We start from the raw sequence: 12,663 nt of genomic DNA on the forward strand, positions 1-12,663 counted from the left end.
AGCTACCTGGTCGTAACCGTCTTTATCGGGTGCAAGGGTGACGGTCAGAAGGCATTTTCTGTGGTGTCATTTTTAAGGGTATCTGAAAACACTTTTCCGGTTGCTTGTGGCACATAAGGTAGCTGCCAAATATCTGATCCCTTTTGATCTACATCCATCATCATACTTAATCTTCGCTCGCAGTAGTAAGGCATTACAAAACTTATTAATGCAACTGCAACGACCATGCTTTCTCCTTCAAAATACTTTTAATAAACGGAATTGGTAGCAGTTCATTTCATAAAGTGCAGCAGTGCAAATAAAATCGTATTGAAATTACCTTACAGAGCAGACATGATGCATGTCAAAAATTCATTATTAATCAATTCATAATTCATTATCCAATACTCATTCTTTATCTAAATTACACCAATTCATTTTCCAACTCATAATCAGTACCCACCCTAAGTCAATTCATTGTCCAAGCACATGCTCAATATCCTTCATATCTACTTTCATTATCCAAAACGTTATGTATATATATCTCGGGGTTAAAAAGTTGCAAGGTCATGGTACAATAAAGTTCATTCAAAAACTCTCATTTTGTGTCGGCGCCATTTTGGGTGGGGTCAGGCGAGTTCCAGCACAGTCAGGATGTCTCTAGTCTTGCATGGTTGGCCCAGAGCCTTCCGTTGGGAATTCAAAAAGTTTCGTGCTATAAGGTTAACAGTCTAACAATATGGACCATGAGTCAAAGAGTGGGAAGGGCGGCAACAATTTTCCTACCGGGTCATCCTGGTGTTCCTCCGGAACTGAACAAGTCTGTGCCGTGGCTGCATTTTAGCCAGTTCTAATCCGAGGCTGGCGCCGGCAGGAGTTGCACCGATGTCGTGGTTCCCGGTGAAGGGGGCGGGGGCACCCATGCAGGGGGTCGGGGGCCCCCCGGCTCTTATAGAATCTTCAAGGTCGAGGAGAGGCGATATGGAGCGAGTGCCCGTCCTGGGCAGAAGACCGCTTTATGATGTTGACCCTCTTTAAGTAAGAGCATTGGGGTGTCGCTGGAAGCCTCCACCTGGAGGGAGGTGGGGGAGGGTCGTTCGCGCCGCCTCCCCCTTCCAGCGACCCCGCGCCGTTCCTCGGCTCCGTCGTCTTCGATATCGGCCATGCCGGCCATTGATGATGGGGGGGGGTGGTCGGTGGCTGAGGCAAGACAGCCCCCCCCCTTTTCCTTGACATGTGGCGGGACTACCTGTGCCTATGCAGGCGGCGGCATGCGGTGAATTTGGCATGTGGCAGGACTACTTGATTTGCCGCCGTTTTCGCCTTGGCTTCGGCCTTTGACAAACAGGCGATGGCATGCGGCGAATTCGAAATGTGGCGGGACTACTTGATTCGCCGCCGTTCTCGCCTTCGGCTTCTGCCTTCTTCGTGGGTCAGACCAGGCGAGAGACAGAAGGGGGGGGGTGGTCGGTGGCTGAGGCAAGACAGCCCCCCCCCCCGTGGCCTGCAGGGCAGCGGAAGAGGAGAGAAGGAGAGGACTCTGCCATTCTTTGGACCGCCTGCCCAACATCATCTCCTCCCGATCGTGGTCAGGCGGGACCCTCGTACCTCGAGGCCTCGCCTTCCGGATGGGCGTAACTGCGGACCTGTTGCACTTCGGGAGTTTTCCGGAATGGGGGTAGGTACCTATTTGATTGTTTCTATTTCATGTGACCGTTATTTGGGCGTGGCGGGCAATGAGGCAGGCATGTTGGGAGCAGGAACAGGCAGTGAAGCCTAGCTGCCTCGTGGCTATTTTTGCTGTCAAACTTTTCGCCATTTTATATTTCTTGTTACGAACTATTTCTCCATTTTATATTTCTTGTTACGAACTATTTCTAATGTTTCTTATTTTTAGTGAAGTCAAAAGCTCATCAGGGGGTTACTGACTTAGCCTGATTTCCTTTTTATTTTTCTTTCTCTTCCTTAGCGTGTTTCGAGCTAAAGCTTTCTGTTAGTAGGGAACGGTGATCACTTCATATTTTTATGTGTCCTTTTCACTGGGGGGGGGGTGGTACATCTGGACGGACCAGACGAGTCCCCTCCAATAAATGGTCCGGGGTGGAACGAGATTATCGATCAAAGGGGAACATATATTCCTTCATTAGGGTATCATCCTGGACGGACCGAGCGATGTACTTCCATTTACCAGGGTAGCCTCCTGGACGGACCAGTCGGTCTATTTCTACTAAATGGCCCATGAGTAGAGAGCATATGTCCTCCATAAGAGTAGTCTCCTGGGCGGACCATGCGAGCTACCCCACAATAACCAACCAGTGGGGAGTGGGTAGGACTGACGAATTCACAAAGGGGCATAACCTACCCTTTTCTGCTTGCAAAGACTAGATAGAATATCTCTATTCCACGTTGTTTGCAGGCGGAAAATACCTCAAACGAAACAATGCCTGGAACAACAATGTCCAGGTTTTCAATCAATTAGTGGGGAGAAAAACAGGCATGACGGATTACAACGGGGACAAAAGTCTGCATTACCTGCCCTTCGCTATCCAAAAAGGAAGACAGAATATTTCTACTCGTCTCAGTTTGTAGACAGGGAAGATCTCAAAAGAACAACAATCGTTTATTAATCGACTTCAAACAATCCAGTGGGGAGAAAGGTAGGCATGACGGCTTAATACCGGGGACAAAAGTCTACATTACCTACCCTTCTCTATCTGCAAAGAGGGACGACGTTCCTATTCGCCGCTGTTTGCAAACAGAGAATGTCTCGTTCTCAAAAGAGAACCAATATGTCAAGTAGCCCTCAGAGCTAAATGAACCAATACCAACAATGCCAGTATACAAATACCGGTTTTCAATACAAACAATCAATCAATCAGGTGGACAGAGCCACCCTACCAATCAGGCGTAAAAACACCCTACTTAATCTTACCCGGACCGGACCATACGGATAGTTCTTCGACTTCCTCCTCCAGCGCCCGATCGTTCTCTTACTCCATGTAGCATTCCTGTGGGATTCCAGTCAGGACAATAGGTCACTTGAAGAGAGGTCCGTTCAGAATTGGTGAAGTTCTGTCGATCGGCCGCCGGGCGAGGGCCCTCTCAAGGCAGGCATGCCCCGATCATTTAGACGTTCACTTCTTCGTCTGGATCTCTCTTACCGAACCCTATGTCACTGATGGGCCCCGCGTTGGGACGCCAATTGTGGAAAATTGCAACCCATCTTCCTATCGATGCCCAGGCTGCTGGCGCAAACCGCCTTAGTTCCCATGTTGAGTAATTACCAAAATAAAGAGACGGGCGCTGGAAGCAGGAATCAAGAACAGAGTTTATTACTCATGAGGAGAGCCAGTCATTTCGGACACGAAACACAGTGTCTTTCGGGAGGTGCTCTAACAAGTGAGCTGAGACTCTGGCTTTTTATACTCTACAGAACACATGATAACACAATCAGGACGGTGTGACGCAAAAGGAAGACATCCCCATAATCCTCGTGGTGATCCTACCCATATACATTCACAATGGGGGCCCTTGACCTGCTGATAAGAGGGGAGGTCAATCACGCAACTGAGTGTTTTGCAGGATGTGTACGCCTGATCATAGCCCAAGGGGTGGGGGTGGCTAAGACCAATAGAGGATCCTTTGAAGAGGAGTGACTTCATACAATAAGGGCAGTAAATGGTATCTCCTGGCTCAGGCGATGGCCTCGGACATATGTGGTCAGCCGGACTCAGGGGAAGAGGGTCATCAAAGGAGTGGTATTAATGCCGCGTGGACAATTGAGTGCGGAGGGAAGGCTTGTCAACAGAGGGGCATTCATGGAAGGGAAGGAGGTGCTGGTCAGGCGCGGCCGTGACCCTCAAGGACAGGGCTCTGCGTAAGAAGAGGGTTTATGACTTGTTTACGTGAGGAGAAGGGAGGGGTAGCCAGGGTGGACACAAGGACAGAGTCACACAGAGAGCGAGAGAGATCTTATGACCCGTACATGAGAGTGGGGGCAGTCAGGTGCAGCTGGGGGAGGGCTATGTCTGCTAAGGCAAAGGATGCCTCTCCAAGATGGAATAGGGGGTTTTGTGCGAGTCAAGGGGGAGAGTCGCCTTTCACAGCGGGGTCGTGCAGAGGGAGAGGGCTTCATGGTTTATGCATGTGAGGGAGAGAGAGATTTTGAATACACGCGGAAGGGGAGCCAGTGATTCTAATCTTAGGCGGGCAAAAAGGGCCAGGGTGCCTAAAATGGCTGTCATGTATACACGGGTACAGGCCTTTGCCGGCAGTAGGATGTAGTTAAATGCTTTACGGTATTTAGGATATGCGCAGGAAGAGGAGTGGGAAAAGGGAAATGAACGTTGCTTATGTACATCAATATGTCTATTTTTCTACATAACTAGCTTCCCAAAAACACGCAATACTGCTACCTTGTAGGGCGCCAATGTAAGCCAAAGGCAAAAATGCACCTCAGAAACAGGGCCTTATTCCCCTTTCCCCTCAATTTACGCCCAAATTGCTATTTTGACACAAAATTAGACCTTCCCAGCAGTGCTCCCAGACCCCTAAACCCACTCCCAGAAATCTAGAACACCCCTAAATAGCTTCCCAATAACAGGCAATACAGCTACTTTGCAGGCCGACAATGTAAGCCAATGGTCAAAATGCACCTCAGAAACAGGGCCTAATTCCCCTTTCCTCTCAAGTTACGACCAAACTGTTATTTTGACACAAAATTAGACCTTCCCAGCAGTGCTCCCAGACCCCTGAACCCACTCCCAAAAATCTAGAACACCCCCAAATAAATTCCCCAAAACACGCAATACAGCTACCTTGCAGGGAGCCAATGTAAGCCAATGGCAAAAATGCACCTCAGAAACAGGCCCTAATTCCCTTTTCCCCTCAACCTTCAACCAAACTGCTATTTTGAGACAAGATTAGACCTTCCCAGCAGTACTCCCAGACCCCTAAACCCACTCCCAAAAATCTAGAACACCCCCAAACTGCTTCCCAAAACACGCAATACAGCTGCCTTGCAGGCCGCCTATGTAAGCCAATGGCAAAAATGCACCTCAGAAACAGGGCCTAATTCCCCTTTCCCCTTAACCTACGCCCAAACTGCTATTTTGACACAAAAATAGACCTTCCCAGCAGTGCTCCCAGACCCCTAAACTCACTCCCAAAAATCTAGAACACCCCCAAATAAATTCCCCAAAACACGCAATACAGCTACCTTGCAGGGAGCCAATGTAAGCCAATGGCAAAAATGCACCTCAGAAACAGGCCCTAATTCCCTTTTCCCCTCAACCTTCAACGAAACTGCTATTTTGAGACAAGATTAGACCTTCCCTGCAGTACTCCCAGACCCCTAAACCCACTCCCAAAAATCTAGAACACCCCCAAACAGTTTCCTAAAACACGCAATACAGCTGCCTTGCAGGCCGCCAATGTAAGCCAATGGCAAAAACTGCACCTCAGAAACAGGGACTAATTCCCCTTTCCCCTCAACCTACGGCCAAACTGCTATTTTGACACAAAATGAGACCTTCCCTGCAGTGCTCCCAGACCCCTAAATCCACTCCCAAAAATCTAGAACACCCCCAAATAGCTTCCCAAAAACGCGCAATACAGCTACCTTGCAGGCAGCCAATGTAAGCCAATGGCAAAAATGCACCTCAGAAACAGGACCTATTTCCCCTTTCCCTGAACCTACGACCAAACTGCTTTTTTGACACAAAGTTAGACCTTCTCAGCAGTGCTCCCAGACCCCTAAACCCACTCCCAATAATCTAGAACACACCCAGATAGCTTCCCAAAAACACGCAATACAGCTACCTTGCAGGCCGCCAATGTATCCAATGTCAAAAATGCAACTTACGACCAAACTGCTATTTTGACACAAAATTAGACCTTCCCGGCTGTGCTCCCCGACCCCTAAACCCTCTCCCAGAAATCTAGAACACCCACAAATAGCTTCCCAAAAACATGCAATACAGCTACCTTGCACGCTACCAATGTAAGCCAATGGCAAAAAAGCACCTCAGAAACAGGCCCTAATTCCCCTTTCCCCTCATCCTACAACCAAAGTGCTATTTTGACACAGAATTAGAGCTTCCCAGCAGTGCTTCCAGACCCCTAAACCCACTCCCAAAAATCTAGAACACACCCAAATAGCTTCCCAAAAACACGCAATACAGCTACCTTGCAGGCCACCAATGTAAGCCAATGGCAAAAATGCACCTCAGAAACAGGGCCTAATTCCCTTTTCCCGGCAACCTACGCCCAAACTGCTATTTTGACACAAAATTAGACCTTCCCAGCAGTGCTACCAGAACCCTAAACCCACTCCCAAAAATCAAGAACACCCCTAAATAGCTTCCCAAAAACACGCAATACTGCTACCTTGTAGGGCGCCAACGTAAGCCAATGGCAAAAATGCACCTCAGAAACAGGGCCTAATTCCCCTTTCCCCTCAATTTACACCCAAATTGCTATTTTGACACAAAATTAGACCTTCCCAGCAGTGCTCCCGACCCCTAAACCCATTCCCAGAAATCTAGAACACCCCTAAATAGCTTCCCAATAACACGCAATACAGCTACTTTGCACGCCACCAATGTAAGCCAATGGCAAAAAAGCACCTCAGAAACAGGCCCTAATTACCCTTTCCCCTCAACCTACGACCAAAGTGCTATTTTGATACAAAATTAGACCTTCCCAGCATTGCTCCCAGGCCCCTAAACCCACTCCCAAAAATCTAGAACACACCCAAATAGCTTCCCAAAAACACGCAATACAGCTACCTTGCAGGCCGCCAATGTAAGCCAATGGCAAAAATGCACCTCAGAAACAGGGGCTAATTCCCCTTTCCCCTCAACCTACGACCAAACTGCTATTTAGGCACAACATTAGACCGTCCCAGCAGCTCTCCCAGACCCCTAAACCAACTCCCAAACATCTAAAACACCCCCAAATAGCTTCCCAAAAACACGCAATACAGCTACCTTGCAGGCCGCCAATGTAAGCCAATGGCAAAAAAGCACCTCATAAACAGGCCCTAATTACCCTTTCCCCTCAACCAAACTGCTATTTTGACACAAAATTAGACCTTCCCAGCAGTGCTCCTATGCCCCTAAACCCACTCCCAACAATCTAGAACACCCAAAAATAGCTACTCAAAAACACGCAATACAGCTACCTTGCAGGCCGCCAATGTAAGCCAATGGCAAAAATGCACCTCAGAAACAGGGCCTAAATCCCCTTTCCCCTCAACCTACGTCCAAACTGCTATTTTGAGACAAAATTAGACCTTCCCAGCAGTGCTCCCAGACCCCTAAACCTACTCCCAACAATCTAGAACACCCCAAAACAGCTTCCCAAAACACACAATACAGCTGCCTTGCAGGCCGCCTATCTAAGCCAATGGCAAAAATGCACCTCAGAAACAGGGTCTAATTCCCCTTTCCCCTTAACCTACGCCCAAACTGCTATTTTGACACAAAATTAGACCTTCCCCGCAGTGCTCCCAGACCCCTAAACCCACTCCCAAAAATCTAGAACACCCCCAAATAAATTCCCCAAAACACGCAATACAGCTACCTTGCAGGGAGCCAATGTAAGCCAATGGCAAACATGCACCTCAGAAACAAGGCCTAATTCCCCTTTCCCCTCAAGCTTAGCCAAAACTGCTATTTTGACACAACATTAGTGCTTCCCAGCAGTGCTTCCAGACCCCTAAACCCACTCCCAAAATCTAGAACACCCCCAGATAGCTTATCAAAAACACACAATACAGGTAACTTGCAGGCCGCCAACGTAAGCCAATGGCAAAAATGCACCTCAGAAACAGGGCCTAATTCCCTTTTCCCCTCAACCTTCAACAAAACTGCTTTTTTGAGACAAGATTAGACCTTCCCAGCAGTACTCCCAGACCCCTAAACCCACTCCCAAAAATCTAAAACACCCCCAAACAGTTTCCTAAAACACGCAATACAGCTGCCTTGCAGGCCGCCAATGTAAGCCAAAGGCAAAAATGCACCTCAAAAACAGGGCCTAATTCCCCTTTTCCCTCAACCTACGCCCAAACTGCTATTTTGACACAAAATTAGAACTTCCCACCAGTGCTCCCAGACCCCTAAACCCACTCCCAAAAATCTAGATCACCCCCAAATAGCCACCCAAAAACACGCAATACAGCTACCTTGCAGGGCGGCAGTGTAAGCCAATGGCCAAAATGCACCTCAGAAACAGGGACTAATTCCCCTTTCCCCATAACCTACGACCAAACTGCTATTTAGGCACAACATTAGGCCTTCCCAGCAGTTCTCCCAGACCCCTAAACCCACTCCAAAAATTCTAGAACAACCCCAAATAGCTTACCAAAAACACGCAATACAGCTACCTTGCAGGCCGCCAATGTAAGCCAATGGCATAAAAGCACCTCAGACACAGGGCCTAATTCCCCTTTACCCTCAACTTACGCCCAAATTGCTACTTTTTACACAAAATTAGACCTTCCCAGCAGTGCCCCTAGACCCCTAAACCCACTCCCAGAAATCTAGAACACTCCTAAAAAGCTTCCCAAAAACACGCAATACAGCTACTTTGCAGGCCGCCAATGTAAGCCAATGGCAAAAATGCACCTCAGAAACAGGGCCTAATTCCCCTTTCCCCTCAACCTACGCCCAAACTGCTATTTTGAGACAAAATTAGACCTTCCCCGCAGTGCTCCCAGACCCCTAAACCCACTGCCAAAAATCTAGAACACCCCCAAATAAATTCCCAAAAACACGCAATACAGCTACCTTGCAGGCCGCCAATGTAATCCAATGGCAAAAATGCACCTCAGAAACTGGGCTTAATTCCCCTTTCCGCTCAAACTACGATCAAACTGCTATTTTGACACAAAATTAGATCTACTCAGCAATGCTCCCAGACCCCTACACTCAATCCCAAATATCTAGAATACCCCCAAATAGCTTCCCACACACACGCAATACAGCTACCTCGTAGGCCACCAATGTAAGCCAATGGCATAAAAGCACCTCAGAAACAGGGCCTAATTCCCCTTTCCCCTCAACTTACGCCCGAATTGCTATTTTGACACAAAATTAGACCTTCCCAGCAGTGCCCCTAGACCCCTAAACCCACTCCCAGAAATCTAGAACACTCCTAAATAGCTTCCCAAAAACACGCAATACAGCTACTTTGCAGGCCCCCAATGTAAGCCAATGGCAAAAATGCACCTCAGAAACAGGGCCTAATTCCCCTTTCCCGGCAACCTACGCCCAAACTGCTATTTTGAAACACAATTAGACCTTCCCAGCAGTGCTCCCAGACCCCTAAACCCACTCCCAAAAATTTAGAACACACCCAAATAGCTTCTCAAAAACACGCAATACAGGTACCTTGCAGGCTGCCAATGTAAGCCAATGGCAAAAATACACCTCAGAAACAGGGCCTAATTCCCCTTTCCCCTCAACTTACGCCCAAATTGCTATTTTGACACAAAATTAGACCTTACCAGCAGTGCCCCTAGACCCCTAAACCCACTCCCTGAAATCTAGAACACTCCTAAATAGCTTCCCAAAAACACGCAATACAGCTACTTTGCAGGCCGCCAATGTAAGCCAATGGCAAAAATGCACCTCAGAAACAGGGCCTAATTCCCCTTTTCCCTCAACCTACGCCCAAACTGCTATTTTGACACAACATTAGACCTTCCCAGCAGTTCTCCCAGACCCCTAAACCCACTCCCAAAAATCTAGAACACCCGCAAATAGCTTCCCAAAAACACGCAATACAGCTACCTTGCAGGGCGCCAATGTAAGCCAATGGCAAAAATGCACCTCAGAAACAAGGCCTAATTCCCCTTTCCCCTCAACCTTCGCCAAAACTGCTATTTTGACACAAAATTAGAGCTTCCCAGCAGTGCTTCCAGACCCCTAAACCCACTCCCAAAATCTAGAACAACCCCAAATAGCTTCCAAAAACACTCAATACAGCTACCTTGCAGGCCGCCAATGTAAGCCAATGGCAAAAATGCACCTCAGAAACAGGGCCTAATTCCCCTTTCCCCTCAACCTACACCCAAACTGCTATTTTGAGACAAAATTAGACCTTCTCAGCAGTGCTCCTAGGCCCCTAAACCCACTCCCAACAATCTAGAACACCCCCAAATTGCCCACCAAAAATACGCAATACTGCTACCTTGCAGGCCGCCAATGTAAGCCAATGGCAAAAATGCACCTCAGAAACAAGGCCTAATTCCCCTTTCCCCTCAACCTACGCCCAAACAGCTATTTTGACACAAAATTAGACCTTCCCAGCAGTGCTACCAGACCCCTAAACCCACTCCCAAAAATCAAGAACACCCCTAAATAGCTTCCCAAAAACACGCAATACTGCTACCTTGTAGGGCGCCAATGTAAGCCAATGGCAAAAATGCACCTCAGAAACAGGGCCTAATTCCCCTTTCCCCTCAATTTACGCCCAAATTACTATTTTGACACAAAATTAGACCTTCCCAGCAGTGCTCCCTGACCTCTAAACCCACTCCCAGAAATCTAGAACACCCCTAAATAGGTTCCCAATAACATGCAATACAGCTACTTTGCACGCCACCAATGTAAGCCAATGGCAAAAAAGCACCTCAGAAACAGGCCCTAATTCCCCTTTCCCCTCAACCTACGACCAAAGTGCTATTTTGACACAAAATTAGACCTTCCCAGCAGTGCTCCCAGACCCCTAAACCCACTCCCAAAAATCTGGAACACACCCAAATAGCTTCCCAAAAACACGCAATACAGCTACCTTGCAGGCCACCAAAGTCAACCAATGGCAAAAATGCACCTCAGAAACAGGGGCTAATTCCCCTTTCCCCTCAACCTACGACCAAACTGCTATTTAGGCACAAGATTAGACCTTCCCAGCAGCTCTCCCAGAACCCTAATCCAACTCCCAAAAATCTAGAACACCCCCAAATAGCTTCCCAAAAACACGCAATACTGCTACCTTGCAGGCCGCCAATGTAAGCCAATGGCAAAAAAGCACCTCATAAACAGGCCCTAATTCCCCTTTCCCCTCAACCTACGACCAAACTGCTATTTTGACACAAAATGAGACCTTCCCAGCAGTGCTCCTAGGCCCCTAAACCCACTCCCAACAATCTAGAACACCCAAAAATAGCTTCTCAAAAACACGCAATACAGCTACCTTGCAGGCCGCCAATGTAAGCCAATGGCAAAAATGCACCTCAGAAACAGGTCCTATATCCCCTTTCCCCTCAACCTACGCCCAAACTGCTATTTTGAGACAAAATAAGACCTTCCCAGCAGTGCTACCAGACCCCTAAACCCACTCCCAAAAATCAAGAACACCCCTAACTAGCTTCCCAAAACCACGCAATACTGCTACCTTGTAGGGCGCCAATGTAAGCCAATGGAAAAAATGCACCTCAGAAACAGGGCCTTATTCCCCTTTCCCCTCAATTTACGCCCAAATTGCTATTTTGACACAAAATTAGACCTTCCCAGCAGTGCTCCCAGACCCCTAAACCCACTCCCAGAAATCTAGAACACCCCTAAATAGCTTCCCAATAACACGCAATACAGCTACTTTGCAGGCCGACAATGTAAGCCAATGGTCAAAATGCACCTCAGAAACAGGGACTAATTCCCTTTTCCCCTCAACCTTCAACCAAACTGCTATTTTGAGACAAGATTAGACCTTCCCAGCAGTACTCCCAGACCCCTAAACCCACTCCCAAAAATCTAGAACACCCCCAAACTGCTTCCCAAAACACGCAATACAGCTGCCTTGCAGGCCGCCTATGTAAGCCAATGGCAAAAATGCACCTCAGAAACAGGGCCTAATTCCCCTTTCCCCTTAACCTACGCCCAAACTGCTATTTTGACACAAAATTAGACCTTCCCAGCAGTGCTCCCAGACCCCTGAACCCACTCCCAAAAATCTAGAACACCCCCAAATAAATTCCCCAAAACACGCAATACAGCTACCTTGCAGGGAGCCAATGTAAGCCAATGGCAAAAATGCACCTCAGAAACAGGCCCTAATTCCCTTTTCCCCTCAACCTTCAACGAAACTGCTATTTTGAGACAAGATTAGACCTTCCCAGCAGTATTCCCAGACCCCTAAACCCACTCCCAAAAATCTAGAACACCCCCAAACAGTTTCCTAAAACACGCAATACAGCTGCCTTGCAGGCCGCCAATGTATTCAATGTCAAAAATGCGCCTCAGAAACAGGGCCTAATTCCCCTTTCCTCTCAAGTTACGACCAAACTGCTATTTTGACACAAAATTATACCTTCCCGCTGTGCTCACAGACCCCTAAACCCTCTCCCAGAAATCTAGAACACCCACAAATAGCTTCCCAAAAACATGCAATACAGCTACCTTGCATGCCACCAATGTAAGCCAATGGCAAAAAAGCACCTCATAAACAGGCCCTAATTCCCCTTTCCCCATAACCTACGACCAAACTGCTATTTTGACACAAAATTAGACCTTCCCAGCAGTGCTCCTAGGCCCCTAAACCCACTCCCAACAATCTAGAACACCCAAAAATAGCTACTCAAAAACACGCAATACAGCTACCTTGCAGGCCGCCAATGTAAGCCAATGGCAAAAATGCACCTCAGAAACAGGGCCTAATTCCCCTTTCCCCTCAACCTACACC

Source organism: Lissotriton vulgaris, unplaced genomic scaffold (genome assembly GCF_964263255.1).
Source record: "Lissotriton vulgaris unplaced genomic scaffold, aLisVul1.2 SCAFFOLD_369, whole genome shotgun sequence".
NCBI lineage: Eukaryota > Metazoa > Chordata > Amphibia > Caudata > Salamandridae > Lissotriton > Lissotriton vulgaris.